Genomic DNA, 19,789 nt, shown 5'->3' on the forward strand with positions numbered 1-19,789 from the left:
AGAAAATACAAGAAACATTTAACAAGGACCTAGGAGAACTAAAGAGGAAACAAACAATGATGAACAACACAATAAATGAAATTAAAAATACTCTAGAAGGGATCAATAACAGAATAACTTAGGCAGAAGAACGGAGAAGTGACCTGGAAGATAAAATAGTGGAAATAACTACTGCAGAGTAGAATAAAGAAAAAAGAATGAAAATAACTGAGAACACTCTCAGAGACCTCTGGGGTAACATTAAACACACCAACATTTGAATTATAGGGGCCCCAGAAGAAGAAGAGAAAAAGAAAGGGACAAGAAAATATTTGAAGAGATTATAGTTGAAAAGTTCCGTTATATGGGAAAGGAAACAGTTAATCAAGTCCATGACGGACAGAGAGTCCTATACAGGATAAATCCAAAGAGAAACATGCAAGACACATATGAATCAAACTATCAAAAATTAAACACAAAGAAAACATATTAAAAGCAGCAAGGGAAAAACAACAAGTAACACACAAGGGAATCCCCATAAGGTTAACAGCTGATCTTTCAGCAGAAACTCCGCAAGCCAGAAGAGAGTGGCAGGTCATATTTAAAGTGATGAAGGAGAAAAACCTGCAACCAAATTTACTCTACCCAGCAAGGAACTCATTCAGATTTGATGGAGGAATTAAAACCTTTACAGAAAAGCAAAAGCTGAGAGAGTTCAGCACCAGCAAATCAGCTTTACAACAAATGCTAAAGGAAATTCTCTAGGCAAGAAACACAAAAGAAGGAAAAGAACTAAAATAATAAAACCAAGAAGAAGAGAAAAAGAAAGGGACAAGAAAATATTTGAAGAGATTATAGTTGAAAAGTTCCGTTATATGGGAAAGGAAACAGTTAATCAAGTCCATGACGGACAGAGAGTCCTATACAGGATAAATCCAAAGAGAAACATGCAAGACACATATGAATCAAACTATCAAAAATTAAACACAAAGAAAACATATTAAAAGCAGCAAGGGAAAAACAACAAGTAACACACAAGGGAATCCCCATAAGGTTAACAGCTGATCTTTAAGCAGAAACTCCGCAAGCCAGAAGAGAGTGGCAGGTCATATTTAAAGTGATGAAGGAGAAAAAACTACAACCAAATTTACTCTACCCAGCAAGGAACTCATTCAGATTTGATGGAGGAATTAAAACCTTTACAGAAAAGCAAAAGCTGAGAGAGTTCAGCACCAGCAAATCAGCTTTACAACAAATGCTAAAGGAAATTCTCTAGGCAAGAAACACAAAAGAAGGAAAAGAACTAAAATAATAAAACCAGAACATTTAAGAAAATGGGAATAGGAACATACATATTGATATTTATCTTAAATGTAAATGGATTAAGTGCTCCCACCAAAATACACAGATTGGCTGAATGGATAAACAAGACCCATATATATGCTGTCTACAAGAGACCCACTTCAGACCTAGGGACACATACAGACTGAAAGTGAGGGGATGGAAAAATATATTCCATGCAAATGGAAATCAAAAGAAAGCTGGAGTAGTAATTCTCATAACAGACAAAATAGACTTTAAAATAAAACTATTACAAGAGACAAAGAAGGACCCTACATAATGATCAAGGAATTGATCCAAGAAGAAGATAGAACAATTGTAAATACTTATGCACCCAACATAGGAGCATCTCTATACATAAGGCAAATACCTAAAGCCATAAAAGGGGAAATTGACAGTAACACAATCATAGTAGGAGATTTTAACACCCCACTTTCAGCAATGGACAGATTATCCAAAATTACAATAAATAAGGAAACACAAGCTTTAAATGATACATTAAACAAGATGGACTTAATTGATATTTATAGGACATTCCATCCAAAAACAAAAGAATACACATTTTCCTCAAGTGCTCATGGAACATTCTCCAGGATAGGTCATATCTTGGGTCACAACTCTAGACTTGATAAATTTAAGAAAATTGAAATCATTTCAAGTGTCTTTTCTGACCACAATAATATGAGACTAGATATCAATTACAGGAAAAGTTCTGTAAAAATACAAACACATAGAGGCTAAACAATACACAAGTTAATAACGAAGTGATCACTGAAAAATTCAAAGAGGAAATCAAAAAAATACCTAGAAACAGATGTCAATGGAGACATGATGACCCAAAACCTATGGGATGCAACTAAAGCAGTTCTAAGAGGGAAGTTTAAAGCAATACAATCCTACCTTAAGAAACAGGAAACATCTCAAATAAACAACCTAACCTTGCACCTAAAGCAATTAGAGAAAGAGGAACAAAAAAAAAAAACCCAAAGTTAGCAGCAGGAAAGAAATCATAAAGATCAGATCAGAAATAAATGAAAAAGAAATGAAGGAAATGATAGCAAAGATCAATAAAACTAAAAGCTGGTTCTTTGAGAAGATAAACAAAATTGGTAAACCATTAACCAGACTCATCAAGAAAAAAAGGGAGAAGACTCAAATCAATAGAATTAGAAATGAAAAAGGAGAAGTAACAACTGACACTGCAGAAATACAAAAGATCATGAGAGATTACTACAAGCAACTCTATGCCAATAAAATGGACAACCTGGAAGAAAGGGACAAATTCTTAGAAATGCACAACCTTCTGAGACTGAACCAGGAAGAAATAGAAAATATAAAGTGACCAATCACAAGCACTGAAATTGAAACTGTGATTAAAAATCTTCCAACAAACAAAAGCCCAGGACCAGATGGCTTCACAGGCGAATTCTATCAAACATTTAGAGAAGAGCTAACACCTATCTTTGTCAAACTCTTCCAAAATACAGCAGAGGGTGGAACACTCCCAAACTCATTCTACAAGGCCACAATCACCCTGATACCAAAACCAGAAAAAGATGTCATAAAGAAAGAAAACTACAGGCTAATATCACTGATGAACATAGATGCAAACATTCAACAAAATACTAGCAAACAGAATCCAACAGCACATTAAAAGGATCATACACTATGATCAAGTAGAGTTTATTCCAGGAATGCAAGGATTCTGCAATATATGCAAATCAATCAACGTGATACACCATATTAACAAATAGAAGGAGAAAAACCATATGATCATCTCAATAGATGCAGAGAAAGCTTTCGACAAATTTCAACCCCCATTTATGATAAAAACTCTCATGAAAGTAGGCATAGATGGAACTATGCTCAACATAATAAAGGCCATATATGACAACCCCACAACCAACATCATCCTCAATGGTGAAAAACTGAAACCATTTCCTCTAAGATCAGGAAAAACACGAGGTGGCCCACACTAACCACTCTTATACAACATAGTTTTGGAAGTTCTAGCCACAGCAATCAGACAAGAAAAAGAAATAAAAGGAATCAAAATCGGAAAAGAAGAAGTAAAGCTGTCACTGTTTGCAGATGACATGATACTATGCATAGAGAATCCTAAAGATGCTACCAGAAAACTACTAGAGCTAATCAATGAATTTGGTAAAGTAGCAGGATACAAAATTAATGCACGGAAATCTCTGGCATTCTTTTACACTAATGATGAAAAATCTGAAAGTGAAATTAAGAAAACACTCCCATTTACCACTGCAACAAAAGGAATAAAATATCTAGGAATAAACCTACCTAAGGAGAAAAAGACTTACATTCAGAAAATTATAGGACACTGATGAAAGAAACTAAAGATGATACAAATAAATGGAGAGATATACCATGTTCTTGGATTGGAAGAATCAACAGTGTGAAAATGACTTTACTACCCAAAGCAATCTAAAGATTCAATGCAATCCCTATCAGACTACAACTGGCATTTTTCACAGAACTAGAACAAAAAATTTCACAATTTGTATGGAAACACAAAAGACCCCCAATAGCAAAAGGAATCTTGAGAACGAAAAATGGAGCTGGAGGAATCAGGCTCTCAGACTCCAGACTATACTACAAAGCTACAGTAATCTAGACAGTATGGTACTGGCACAAAAACAGAAATATAGATCAATGGAATAGGAGAGAAAGCCCAAAGATAAACCCACCACATATGGTTACCTGATCTTTGATAAAGGAGGCAAGAATATACAACGGTGAAAAGACAGCCTCTTCAATAAGTGGTGCTTGGAAAACTGGCCAGGTACATGGAAATGTATGAAATTAGAGAACTCCCTAACACCATACAGAAAAAAAAATAAACAAAACTCAAAATGGATTAAAGAACTAAATGTAAGGCCAGACACTATCAAACTCTTAGAGGAAAACATAGGCAGAACACTATATGACATAAATCACAGCAAGATCCTTTATTTATTTATTTATTGTGGTACATGAGCCTCTCATTGTTGTGGCCTCTCCCATTGTGGAGGACAGGCTCCGGACATGCAGGCTCAGTGGCCATGGCTCACGGGCCTAGCCACTCTGCAGCATGTGGGATCTTACAGGACCAGGGCATGAACCCATGTCCTATGCATTGGCAGGTGGACTCTTAACCACTGCACCACAAGGGAAGCCCAGCAAGATCCGTTTTGACCCACTTACTAGAGAAATGTAAATAAAAACAAAAATAAACAAATGGGACCTAATGAAACTTAAAAGCTTAAACAAGGCCATAAACCAGGCCAAAAACATAAACAAGGCCAAAAGACAACCCTCAGAATGGGAAAAAATATTTGCAAATGAAGCAACTTACAAAGGATTAATCTCCAAAATTTAAAAGCAGCTCATGCAGCTGAATAACAAAAAAACAAACAACCCAATACAAAAATGTGCAGAAGACATAATAGACATTTCTCCAAAGAAGATATACAGACTGCCAACAAACACATGAAAGAATGCTACATCATTAATCAATAGAGAAATGCAAATTAAAACTACAGTGAGATTTCATCTCACACTGGTCAGAATGGCCATCATCAAAAAATCTAGAAACAATAAACGTTGGAGAGGGTGTGGAGTAAAGGGAACACTCTTGCACTGTTTGTGGGAATGTGAATTGGTTCAGCCACGATGGAGAACAGTATGGAGGTTCCTTAGAAAACTACAAATTGAACTACTATATGACCCAGCCATCCCACTACTGGGCATATACCCTGAGAAAACCATAATTCAAAAAGAGTCATGTACCAAAATGTTCATTGCAGCTCTATTTACAATAGCCAGGACATGGAAGATATTTGCAAATGAAGCAACTTACAAAGGATTAATCTCCAAAATTTAAAAGCAGCTCATGCAGCTGAATAACAAAAAAACAAACAACCCAATACAAAAATGTGCAGAAGACATAATAGACATTTCTCCAAAGAAGATATACAGACTGCCAACAAACACATGAAAGAATGCTACATCATTAATCAATAGAGAAATGCAAATTAAAACTACAGTGAGATTTCATCTCACACTGGTCAGAATGGCCATCATCAAAAAATCTAGAAACAATAAACGTTGGAGAGGGTGTGGAGTAAAGGGAACACTCTTGCACTGTTTGTGGGAATGTGAATTGGTTCAGCCACGATGGAGAACAGTATGGAGGTTCCTTAGAAAACTACAAATTGAACTACTATATGACCCAGCCATCCCACTACTGGGCATATACCCTGAGAAAACCATAATTCAAAAAGAGTCATGTACCAAAATGTTCATTGCAGCTCTATTTACAATAGCCAGGACATGGAAGCAACCTAAATGCCCATCAACAGATAAATGGATAAGGAAGATTTGGCACATATATACAATGGAATATCACTCAGCCATAAAAATAAATGAAATTGAGTTATTTGTAATGAGGTGGATGGGCCTAGAGTCTGTCCTACAGAGTGAAGTAAGTCAGAAAGAGAAAAACAAATACCGTATGCTAACAAATATATATATGCAATCTAAGAAAAAGAAAAGGTCATGAAGAACCTAGGGGTAAGACAGGAATAAAGACACAAACCTACTAGAGCATGGACTTGAGGATATGGGGAGGTGGCAGGGTAATCTGTGACAAAGTTAGAGCATGGCATCACATATATACACTACCAAATATAAAATAGATAGCTAGTGGGAAGCAGCCACCTAGCACAGGGAGATCTACTCGGTGCTTTGTGACCACCTGGAGGGGTGGGATAGGGAGAGTGGGAGGGAGGGAGATGCAAGAGGGAAGTGATATGGGAACATATGCATAGGTATAACTGATTCACTTTGTTATAAAGCAGAAACTAACACACCATTGTAAAGCAATTATACTCCAATAAAGATGTTAAAAAAAAAAGAAACACCTCAAATAAACAACCTAAAGTTACACCTAAAGCAATTAGAGAAAGAAGAACAACAAATCCCAAAGTTAGCATGAGGAAAGAAATCATAAAGATTAGATCAGAAATAAATGAAGAAAAATAAAGGAAACAATAGCAAAGATAAATAAAATTAAAAGTTGGTTCTTTGAGAAGGTAAAGAAAATTGATAAACCCTTAGCCACTCTCATCAAGAAAAAAAGGGAGAAGATTCAAATCATTAGAAATAGAATTGAAAAAGGAGAATTAACAACTGACACGGCAGAAATACAAGGGATCATGAGAGATGACTACCAGAAACTATTAGCCAATAAAATGGACAGACTGGAAGAAATGCAGACATTCTTAGAAATGCACAACCTCCTGAGACTGAACCAGGAAGAAATAGAAAATAGGAAGAGAAAAATCACAAGCACTGAAATTGAAACTGTGATTAAAAATCTTCCAACAAACAAAAGCCCAGGACCAGATGTCTTCACAGGTTAATTCTATCATACATTCAGAGAAGAGCTAACACCTTTTCTTCTCAAACTCTTCCAAAATATAACTGAGGGAGGAACACTCCCAAACTCATTCTACGAGGCCACCATCACCCTGATACCAAAACCAGATAAAGATCTCACAAAGAAAGAAAGCTACAGAATCCAACAGCACATTAAAAGTATCATACACCATGATCAAGTGGGGTTTATCCCAGGAAGGCAAGGATTCTTCAATATACCTAAATCAATCAATGTGATACACCATATTAACAAATTCAAATACAATAACCATATGATGATCTCAACAGATGCAGAGAAATCTTTCAACAAAACTCAACACCCATTTATGATAAAATCCATGCAGAAAGTAGGCATAGAGGGAACCTTCCTCAAAATAATAAAAGCCTTATATGACAGTCTCACAGCCAACATCGTCCTCAATGGTGAAAAATTGTAATCATTTTTTCTAAGATCAGGAACAAGACAAGGTTGCCCTCTCTCACCACTATTATTCAACATAGATTTGGAAGTTTTAGCCACAGCAATCAGAAAAGAAAAAAGAATAAAAGGAATCCAAATCAGAAAAGAAGAATTACAGCTGTCATTGTTTGCAGATGACATGATACTATACATAGAGAATCCTAAAGTTGCCACCAGAAAAGTACTTGAGCTAATCAATAAATTTGATAAAGTAGCAGGATACAAAATTAATGCACAGAAATCTTTGACATTCCTATACACCAATGATGAGATATCTGAAAGTGAAATTAAGGAAACACTCCCATTTACCATTGCAAAAAATAGAATAAAATACCTAGGAATCAATTTACCTAAGGAGACAAAAGATCTTTATGCAGAAAACCAGAAGACACTGATGAAATAAATTAAAGACAATAAATACAGATGGAGAGATATACCATGTTCTTGTACTGGAAGAGTCAACATTGAGCAAATATCTATACTACCCAAAACAATCTACAGATACAATGCAATCTCTATCAAACTACCACTGGCACTTTTCCCAAAACTAGAACAAAGTATTTTACAATTTGTATGGAAACACAAAAGACTCCGAATAGCCAAGGCAATCTTGAGAAAGAAAAATGGAGCTGGAAGAATCAGGGTCCCTGATTTCTGACTATACTACAAATCTACTGTAATCAAGACAGTATGGTATGAGCACAAAAACAGAAATATAGATCAATGCAACAAGATAGAAAGCCCAGAGATAAACCCACGCACATATGGTTAACTTATCTTTGATAAAGGAGGCAAGACTATCTAGAGGAGAAAAGACAACCTCTTCAATAAGTGGTGCTGGGAAAACTGGACATGTACATATAAAAGTATGAAATTAGAACACTCCCTAACACCATACACAAAAATAAACTCAAAATAGAATAAAGACTTAAATGTAAGGGCAGACACTATTAAACTCTAAGAGGAAAACGTAGGCAGAACACTTTATGACATAAATCACAGCAAGATCCTTTTTAACCCACCTCCTATAGAAATGGAAATAAAAACAAAAATAAACAAATGGGACCTAATGAAACTTAAAAGCTTTTGCACAGCAAAGGAAACCATAAAAAGACAACACTCAGAATGGTAGAAAATATTTGCAAATGAAGCAACTGACAAAGGATTAATCTCTAAAATTTACAAGCAGCTCAAGAAACTCAATATCAAAAAACAAACAACCCAATCTAAAAATGGGAAGAAGACCTAAATAGACATTTCTCTATAGAAGATATACTGATTGCCAACAAACACATGAAAGAATGCTCAACATCATTAATCATTAGAGAATTACAAATCAAAACTACAATGAGATATCATCTCACACTGGTTAGAATGGCCATCATCAAAAATCTAGAAACAATAAATGCTGGAGAGGGTGTGGAGCAAAGGGAACCCCCTAGCACTGTTGATTGGAATGTAAATTGATACAGTCGCTATGAAGAACAGTATGGATGTTCCTTAAAATACTAAAAGTAGAGCTACCATATGGCCCAGCCATCCCACAACTGGGCATATACCTTGAGAAAACCATAATTCAAAAAACAGTATGGATGTTCCTTAAAATACTAAAAGTAGAGCTACCATATGACCCAGCCATCCCACAACTGGGCATATACCCTGAGAAAACCATAATTCAAAAAGAGTCATGTACCAAAATGTTCATTGCACCTCTATTTACAATAGCCAGCATGTGGAAGCAACCTAAGTGTCCATCAACAGATGAATGGATAAAGTAGATGTGGCACATATATACAATGGAATATTACTCAGCCATAAAATGAAACAAAATTGAGTTATTTGTAGTGAGGTGGATGGACCTAGAGTCTGTCATACAGCGTGAAGTAAGTCAGAAAGAGAAAATCAAATACCATATGCTAACACATATATATGGAATCTGAAAAAAAAAATGGTCATGAAGAACCTAGGGGCAAGACAGGAATAGACACAGACCTACTAGATAATGGACTTGAGGATATGGGGAAGGGTAAGGGTAAACTGAGACAAAGTGAGAGAGTGGCATGGACATATACACACTACCAAACATAAAATAGGTAGCTAGAGGGAAGCAACTGCATAGCACAGGGAGATAAGCTCTGTGCTTTGTGACCACCTAGAGGGGTTGGATAGGGAGAGTGTGAGGGAGGGAGACGCAAGAGGGAAGAGATATGAGGACATATATATCTGTATAACTGATTCACTTTGTTATAAAGCAGAAGCTAACACACCATTGTAAAGCAATTATACCCCAATAAAGATGTTAACAAATTAAAAAATTCAATACTTTATATATGTCAGAAAAAAAATATATATATATTTATTGAGTCAAAAACTCTTCCATGGTGGAGAGATAATAGAAAAACACACCGAACAGAAGAATCCAAGTCTTTTCTGTGATAGAGCTCACATTCTTGTAGGAGGGACCATACACCAATAAATAAAATGTCATGTTAATAAATAATAAGGGTGAAGGAAACATTTAAGAGTGGAGGCTACAAAGAAGATGCTATACTAATAGAGTTGTTAAGGAGGACCTCTTAGAAGAGGAGGTATTTTAGGTGAGACTGAATGCAGTGAAGGATTGTATGATGGAAGCAAAGGAGGAAAAACAGTTTAGGCAAAGGGAATAAGCGTGGCAGTCTCTGAAATGAGAAAGGCTTTGTGAAAATGAAAGTGAATTTCTAGAAAATGTTGGAGATGCAGGAGGGACATTTAAAGGCTGTGTAGTCTATAGTAAAAATTTTATTTATTTTTTAAATTTTATTTTATTTTTTCGGTATGCGAGCCTCTCACTGTTGTGGCCTCTCCCGTTGTGGAGCACAGGCTCCGGACGTGCAGGCTCAGCAGCTATGGCTCATGGGCCCAGCCGCTCCGCGGCATGTGAGATCTTCCTGGACCGGGGCACGAGCCCGTGCCCCCTGCATCGGCAGGTGGACTCCCAACTGCTGTGCCACCAGGGAAGCCCTATAGTAAAAATTTTAGACTCCATTTATAAGGTGGTAAAAAATTGGGTTCTTAAAGAAAAATATTACTTGTGCCATGAATGGAAGGCAGAGTATGGGTAGGTGGGAAAGATATTCCTGCCAAAAAACCGGAATATAGTATTATGTAAACATGGATGGAGTATTTGAGCACTGACTATCATGTCCACACAACAGGTGTGTAGTGGGATGTAGTAGAACAGGAGTGAGTTTGTGTCAAATTGTGGATTTCTACTCAATAATATCAACATTTTTCTATAGTTAATGAGAAACTCTATATGTTTTTTGAAAGTAAGGTAACTGGTCAGCAGTTGTGAGGAAAAGGTCAATGCAGTTGTAGCATTTAGAACAGGGCTTTTCAAGGAGATATCCTGAGGTAATTCTAGCCCCACTAAAACTAATTGAAAAAGGAACTCAACAAAATAAGTTTGGGAAGCATAGTTTTGAATGACCCTGGGAGTTCAAAATGAACTTTAAAAAGTTATTCAGTTAACAGAGTTAAACCCAGAGCTTTCCAGTGATATTTTAGCATAGGACATCCACCACCTTCTATTGGTGGGGAACTTTTACATATATATATATTATTTTTTCAGATTCTTTTCTGTTTTAGATTATTGCAAGATATTGAGTATAGTTCCCTGTACTATACAGTAGGTCTTTGTTGTTTACATATTTTACATACAGTAGTGTGTATATTCATTTTCTATTTTGGCTGGTGGATATTGATTTGAATGGCTAACAATAGAGGAAATCCTTAAAAGGGAAATAATCTTGTGTGATTAATATCTACAAAAAATTCACTGCCCATAGATGTTAAATTACATTACAAAAATTGAAATTTGTGCAAGCTGTGAAAGAATATGAACAATGCACAGGACATTAGTTTAATATTCATCCTCAAATGCTAGTTGTTTATCAAACAGCTTTTAGGTTGCAGGATAACCTTTCAGAATTTGAAGGTGAATCAAACTCCAGTCAGAACAATGGAAGTGGTACATTCCAGGAGCATAACACATTTCTTATTGTTTTATGGTACACAAATTGTATGCAATTAAATACAATGATATCATGGAATCTTAACATGAGTAAAGATTGATTTCAATTACATATGTAACTGAAATTCAACTTTAAGAAAGTTATAGAACCTAACTTCCCAGCCTTGACACTCATTCATTTGTTCCCACCACAATGCTTCTTCCATTGTAAGACAAGTCCCTGGTTCCCATCACCATTTTTTTATTCATTAATTTATTTCTCTTTGCAGTTCTTTCCTTTTCTGACAACTTGCAATGAGCCACCCTTTCAATCTTCCCCCCAGAACTCCCCTGGCTCCTTGTCTTTTCTTCCCAGTCTCCATAGACTGAGCCTGGACCAGCACAGCTTTCTGCTTCATGGGACACAGAACCGCTGAGCCCTCCCAAGGAAGATCTTCCCAGCAGCCACCTTGACCACATACTGGTAATCTGGAGCTAACTGTGATGCTCACTGGTTCTGATCTTTTCAGTTCTTGCCTTTGACTTGCAGGTGAATTCTACACAAATGAATACAAGGTTTTCATATCATGAGCCTTCTTTACTTCTCCTCTGGTCACTCATACTGCTCTACCATCTATTTGAACTATTTGAAGTTCCCTGAATGAGCCATGCTTATATGCAAGTAGGACTTCAGATGTGAATCTCTCAACCTAGAAGAGCTCTCCTCTTCCTCAATATGGTTAAATGTTCTTCCTTCTTCAAGATTTCATTTCACTGACCCTCTCCTCCAAAAATCTTCTGTGAGGTACCAGGGGTTCTATCTCCTTACTTTTTTAACACCCTATGTTACCCTTCCTGCTATTGCTTACTTTGTTTTGGCCCTGAGATTGCCCCCATCTCTCTCCTCCTGGGACTATGAGTTCCTGGCGGGCTCAGTCTGTATTGAATTCACGAGTGCATTCCAGATACCAGCACAGAGCATAGGACACAATGAGTGAATGAAGTACCTCTATATTTCATGTGCATAGATATTTCAAATGTTTGATAGTCAATTATTCACATCCCTTGGAAAGAGAAATATATATAATGTGTGTGTGTGTGCATGTATGTAGATATATATATAGCGACAGAGAGATTGTTTGACTATGAGGAATTGGCTCATACTATTAAGGAGTCTGAGAAATCCCAGGATCCGCTGTGTGCAAATTGGAGACCCAGGAAAGCTGGTGGTGTAATTCCAATCTGAATCTGAAGGCCTGGGAACCAGGGGAGCCAGTGGTGTTAAGTCCCAGTGCAAAAGCAGGAAAAGATGAGATGGCCCAGTTCAGCAGAAAGGCAGGAAGGGGACGAATCTTTCCTTTCTCCACCTCTTGTTCTATTCAGGCCCTTAACAGATTGGGTAATACCTACCCACATTGGGGAGGGCGATTTACTTTACCAAGCCCACAGATTGAAATGTTAATTTCATAAAGAAACACCCTCACAGACACACCCAGAAATAGTGTTTAATCTGGGAAGCCTGTGGCCCAGTCAAGTTGACACCAAAGATTAACCATCACGGGAATTAAACTAATTTCATGCAGCTGCTGTCCACTGACCATTGCCAACACTTAAAAGAGATCCTCTTTATTTGCCCCACAGATGGGACCCCAATTTTACAATGGTGAGTAGACAGTTGCTACCTGGCTTTTAATCCTGCTCTTCTATAGACACAGACTTTCAACATAACAACTTGATAAATTTGGGGTCAATCTGTTGTGGTCTCTTAGATTTTTAAATTTTATCTCCAGTACAAGGGGGTGTGTGAGGCTTAAGGAAAGGGAGGGTGTTTCCTGACCAGTCACTTGCCCACATGCAGTCTTAGTGTAGAGCTCCTCGTTGGGAACCACATTTCCATAGTAAAGATACCACCTTCAGGTCCAAAGACCCTCCTTTAAATTCACCTGCAGAGGATATAAAGGTCTGAGCAGCTGTCTAAAATACTAAGGATGTGAGCAAACAGGAAAAATATGGTTCACTATAACAGACTTCCATTCAATCTGTGTGGTGGTTTATAACTCAGCCTTTCAAAGACCTTACTTTTTCCAACTTCCTAGTCTAACCCCAGAAATTGATAAGGAGATAGAACAGCATGTAGCAGTCAAGTTAAACTTACATGGTTCCAAATCCCAATTTGCTGCATCTTAATAATCAAATTCCTTGTGTCTAAAATGGAGGTTAATAACTACCCAAGAGTGTTAATGTGAGATGTGAAAGAGAAAATGCATTTACAAAGCACAGCATTTGGGAAGCATTTATAAGTGATAAAAATATAAGTGATTCTTAGTAGTATTTCTCACTATGAAAAATATAGAAATTTCTCAGGAGGAGACCCACAAATATGGCTCAAAAGAAACATCAAAAGTAAAAGATTTGAAGGCACAGAAAACAAACTTATGGTTACCAAAGGGGACAGCAGGGCAGGTGGGGGGGAGCAGAGATAAATTAGGAGTTTGGGATTAACATATACACATTACTGCATGTAAAATATGTAAACAACAAAGACCTACTGTATAGTACAGGGAACTATACTCAATATCTTGCAATAATCTAAAACAGAAAAGAATCTGAAAAAAGAATATATATATATATATATATATATATATATATATATAACTGAAGCACTCTGCTGTACACTTAAAACTAACACAACATTGTAACTTAACTATACTTCAATAAAAATGCAATTAAAAAATCAATAGCATAGTTGAGAAAAAAATCAAAAAGAAAAAGTAAATGATTTGATCTGTAAAAGTAATTGATAGTAGCAGGTGGAAATTGTTCCAGAATGCAGCAAATATTTGGTGTCCACATAGTCAAATTTAAAAAAAAAATGAAAATTTACCTTCAGAAGGAAAAAGTATCTGATATTCTATTAAAATATCATGAATTCATTTTTGACCATCGTTCTTTGGTATCGACCGACATTCCTGGCATGGAGCTTGCTGTAATGGGAGTGGTGATGGCCAAGCCTAATGTGGTCCCTTCCCCCAGTGAATGAGAAGGACAAAGTGCAAAGAGCAAAGGCATTGCAGACTTACATCTCAGATCATTGCTTTGAAGAGCAAATTCAAAGTGCCACGCAGCGGGCTGAAGAGAGGAGGAAGGTCCTAATCCAGCTAAGGGGGTGGGGTATGTCAGGAAAATGTCTTTGGTGAAGTTCCATTTACTATTAGTTCCAATGTTTTCAAGAAATGGAAAATCCAACATATAGTATCAAAAGCAGTAAGCAGGACAACATGATCCAATTTGTTCTTTAAATAATTACTCCACCTATAATGCGTTAGGGAGATTTAGGGAGTAAAATATGGATGGAGGGAGACAATATTTTTATTTTTTTTTAAAAAAGCACAATTGTGTACAAACTGTGCATCAGGCTTTGGGTTAGATACATGAAAATATGGACAAGGTCTTTGCCTTTATGGAACTTACAAAGTAGGAATGACATATATGAAAATGTAAGAAAAGGACTACAGATTGTGATAAGCACAAGAAATTAACCAAATGGGATGCTACGATAGGAATAAGATTTGGAGTAGTCAAGAAGAGCACCTGACAGTTAATCTGAGAGCTGAAGGATGGTGGACATAGCTAAGCACAAGGTGATGGGGGGACAGAAACATGAGAAAGAGACTAAGATGTATTTGACCTAAAGATGATCATACTAAGTGAAGTAAGTCAGACAGAGAAGGACAAATACCATGTGATATCACTTATATGTGGAATCTAAAAAAAAATGACACAAATGGACTTACCTACAAAACAGAAACAGACTCGCAGACTTAGAGAACAGACTTGTGGTTGATAAGGGGGAGGGGTGGATGGGGAGGGATGGACTGGGAGTATGGGACTAGCAGATGCAAACTAGTATATTATATATATGTATAACTGAATCACTTTGCTGTACACCAGAAACTAACACAACGTTTTAAATCAATTATACTTCAATAAAATAAAATATAAAACAAAGATATATCTCAAAGGTATCAGTCAAATTGTTAATGGATTTATAAAGAGGTAAGGGGGAGAAAGTTGCCAATAATGATTCTTAGATTTTTTTGTGTGTGTAGGCAATAGAGTAAATCGTGTGACACTAGTAGTTGGAGAACAAAAGACATGCCCAGATAAAAATGTAGTTTTGTGCTCATTAGAATTAGATGCCACAGTGCTCCAACAGGAGAAGAAAATGTGGCTCCAGGGGACCCATGCATCCCTTCTTTCATTCATCTCTTTCCTGCCAAGCAATTATTGTTTAATTGGAAATCTATTCCCCTTTAGATGACCTCCCCTAAATCCAATCTAACCAACAATCAACGAGCATTTTCAGAGTGCCTGCTGTGTGTAGGACATTTTGTTTTTAAAGCAAAGTATTAACATTTGGAATATTAAGACAATTACATATTTATAGAAAGTGTGGAATCTTTCACTATCAGAATTAGCAAATAAAGTTGCTGTCATGTATTAATGGCCTTCAGCAAACCTTCCTTACAGGTTATTTAGAATTCTCTATCTGCATTTCAGAGATTCTTGTTTATACCAGTAGGACAGATTACTGATAAGCTCTCCTTTTTTTGGTTTGCTTGTTTATTTTGCTGTCTCATAAAGTCTAAAGTATAATTGCAAATTTTTACATCATAAAAGATGTAAAGAGAGTGATTTTGACGGCAGTAGCAATAAAATTTCTTTCTTTTTTTTTTTTGTTTTCTCAAAAAGGAAATTTATTGGAAAATAGGGTTTATTATTCCTCATTTATACCAAAATGTACTTTGGCCACATCACACCCCAGAATGATCCCTGATGGCAGAAAATGCTAGAAGACTAGATTCCTGCTTATTCATGCATTCATTCTTTTTGCAATGGAGACCTGGGACCTGGTTTGGTCAAAGACATGTAAACCTATGTTCTGAAGTGTTAAAAAGCCATGCTACTGCTTGCCAAGGACATTTTCTGAAGAATGTTTGGAGGAATGAATGGAATTTCAAGTCTGGTGTTCAGTGTGTCATCATCAGTCTCTAAATTTACTTCTTAGCTATGCTGAAATGTAAAAGCTCAGCTAAAATTTTACTGCTTTGTCTATTTAATATGGCAATTTGAATAATACCAGAAGAAAATGGAAGCAAAATTACATGTTTTTCTAAATTCAGAACTAGTCCAATGGGCTATTTTTATATGTATTGTTAGATCAGAGCTCAGATAAAATTTAGTATTCAAATATAATCCTCTCAACACAAAAAGCAGCCATCTGAATGAGATAATTGCATATCTAAGGCTGGCAAAAATGATTTGGATTAGAATAATAGAAAAAGGTGGAGAGCAGAAATTCTTTTTTTATCTTTTTAAAATTTTTATTTATTTTTAAACATATTTACTGGAGTATAATTGCTGTACAATTTTGTGTTAGTTTCTGCTGTATAACAAGGTGAATCAGCTATACGTATACATATATACCCATATTCCCTCCCTCTTGCATCTCTCTCCCACACTTCCTATCCCACAGCTCTAGGTGGTCACAAAGAACCGAGCTAATCTCCCTGTGCTATGTGGCTGCTTCCCACTAGCTATCTATTTCACATTTGGTAGTGTATATATGTCAATGTAACTCTCTCACTTCATCCCAGCTTATGCTTCCACCTCCCTATGTCCTCAAGTCCATTCTCTAGATCTGCATCTTTATTCCTGTCCTTTCCCGAGGTGCTTCATGACCATTTTTTTTTTTTTTTTGATTCCATATATATGTGTTAGCATATGGTATTTGTTTTTCTTTTTCTGACTTACTTCACTCTGTATGACAGACCCTAGGTCCAACCACCTCACTACAAATAACTCAATTTCATTTCTTTCTATGACTGAGTAATATTCCATTGTATATATATGCCACATTCTCTTTATTCATTCATCTGTCGGTGGGCACTTAGGTTGCTTCCATGTCCTGGCTATTGTAAATAGTGTTGCAATGAACATTGAGGTCATGACTCTTTTTCAATTATGGTTTTCTCAGTGTATATGCCAAGTAGTGGGATTGCTGGGTCATAAGGTAGTTCTATTTTTAGTTTTTTAATGAACCTCCATACTGTTCTCTATAGTGGCTATATCAATTTACATTCCCACTAACTGTGCAAAGAGGGTTCCTTTTCCTCCACACCCTCTCCAACATTTATTGTTTGTAGACTTTTGATGATGGTCATTCTGACCTGTGTGAGGTGATACCTCATTGTAATTTTGACTTTCTTTTCTCTAATGATTAGTGATGTTGAACATCTTTTCATGTGTTTGTTGGCAATCTCTATATCTTCTTTGGAAAAATGTCTATTTAGTTTTCTGGCCATTTTTGGATTGGGTTGTTTGTTTTTCTGAAATTGAGCTGCTTGTGTATTTTGGAGATTAATCCTTTGTCAGTTGTTTCATTTACAAATATTTTCTCTCATTCTGAGCATTGTCTTTTTGTCTTGTTTATGGTTTACTTTGCTGTGCAAAAGCTTTTAAGTTTCATTAGGTTCCATTTGTTTATTTTTGTTTTTATTTCCATTTCTCTAGGAGGCGGGTCTAAAAGTATCTTGCTGTGATTTATGTCATAGAGTGTTCTGCCTCTGTTTTCCTCTAAGACTTTTCTAGTGTCTGGCCTTACATTTAGCTCTTTAATCCATTTTGAGTCTATTTTTGTGTATGGTGTTAGGAGTGTTCTAATTTCATTCTTATATATATAGCTGTCCAGTTTTCCTAGCACCATTTATTGAAGAGGCTGTCTTTTCTCCATGTGCATGGGTTTATCTCTGGGCTTTCTATGCTGTTCCATTGATCTATATTTCTCTTTTTGTGCAAACACCATACTGTCTTAATTACTGTAGCTTTGTGGTGTAGTCTGAAGTCAGGGAGCCTGATTCCTCCAGCTCCATTTTTCTTTTTCAAGTTTGTTTTGGCTATTCGGGGTCTTTTGTATTTCCATACAAATGGTGGAACATTTTGTTCAAGTTCTGTGAAAAATCCCATTGGTAGTTTGATAGGGATTGCATTGAATCTATAGATTGCTTTGGGTAGTACAGTCATTTTCACCATATTGATTCTTCCAACTTAAGAACATGGCATACACCTCCAACTGTTTGTATCATCTTTAATTTCTTTCATCAGTGTCTTATAGTTTTCTGCATACAGATCTTTTGTATTCTTAGGTAGGTTTATTCATAGGTGTTTTATTCTTTTTCTCACAGTGGTAAATGGGAGTGTTTCCTTAATTTCTCTTTCAGACTTTTCATCATTAGTGTATAGTGACACAATAGATTTCTGTGCATTTATTCTGTATCCTGCTACTCTACCAAATTCATTGATTAACTCTAGTAGTTTTCTGGTAGCACCTTTAGGGTTCTCTATGTATAGTATCATGTCACCTGCAAACAGTGACAGTATTGTTTCTTCTTTTCCAATTTGGATTCCTTTTTTTTTTTTTTTTTTTTCTTCTCTTATTGCTGTGATTAAAACTTTAAAAACTGTGTTGAATAATAGGGGTAAGAGTGGGCAACCTTATATTGTTCCTGATCTTAGAGGAAATGGTTTCAGTTTTTCACCATTGAGAACGATGTTGGCTGTGAGTTTGCCATACATGGACTTTATTATGTTGAGGTAGCTTCCCTCTATGACTACTTTCTGGAGAGTTTTTATCATAAATGGGTGTTGAATTTTGTTAAAAGCTTTTTCTCCCTCTATTGAGATTATCATATGCTTTTTATTCTTTGTTTTTTAATATGGTGTATCACGTTGAATGATTTATGTATATTGAAGAATGCTTGCATTCCTGGGATAAACCCAACTTGATCATGGTGTATGATCCTTTTAATGTGCTGTGGGATTCTATTTGCTAGTATTTTGTTGAGGATTGTTGCATCTATGTTCATCAGAGTTATTGGCCTGTAGTTTTCTTTTTGGGACATCTTTGTCTGGTTTTGGTATCAGGGTGATGGTGGCCTTGTAGAAGGAGTTTGGGAGTGCTCCTCTCTATATATATTTTGGAAGAGTTTGAGAAGGATAGATGTTAACTCTTCGCTAAAGGTTTGATATAATTCACCTGTGAAGCCATCTGGTCCTGGACTTTTGTTTGTTGGAAGATTTTTAAATCAAAGTTTCAATGTCAGTGCTTGTGATTGGTCTGTTTATATTTTCTATTTCTTCCTGGTTCAGTCTCAGACCGTTGTGCTTTTCTAAGAATTTGTCCATTTCTTCCAGGCTGTCCATTTTGCTGGCATACCGTTGCTTGTAGTAATCTCTCATGATCCTTTGTATTTCTGCAGTGTCAGGTGTTACTTCTCTTTTTTCATTTCTAATTCTGTTGTTTTGAATCTTCTCCCTTTTTTTCTTGATGAGTCTGTTCAACAGTTTATCAGTTTTGTTTATCTTCTCAAAGAACCAGCCTTTAGTTTTATTGAGCTTTGCTATTGTTTCCTTCATTTCTTTTTCATTTATTTCTGATCTGATCTTTATGATGTCCTTCCTTCTGCTGACTTTAGTTGTTTTTTTTTTTTTTTTTTTTTTTTTTTTTTTTT

Source organism: Neophocaena asiaeorientalis, unplaced genomic scaffold, assembly GCF_003031525.2.
Source record: "Neophocaena asiaeorientalis asiaeorientalis breed wild unplaced genomic scaffold, Neophocaena_asiaeorientalis_V1.1 scaffold191, whole genome shotgun sequence".
NCBI classification, from domain to species: Eukaryota; Metazoa; Chordata; class Mammalia; order Artiodactyla; family Phocoenidae; genus Neophocaena; species Neophocaena asiaeorientalis.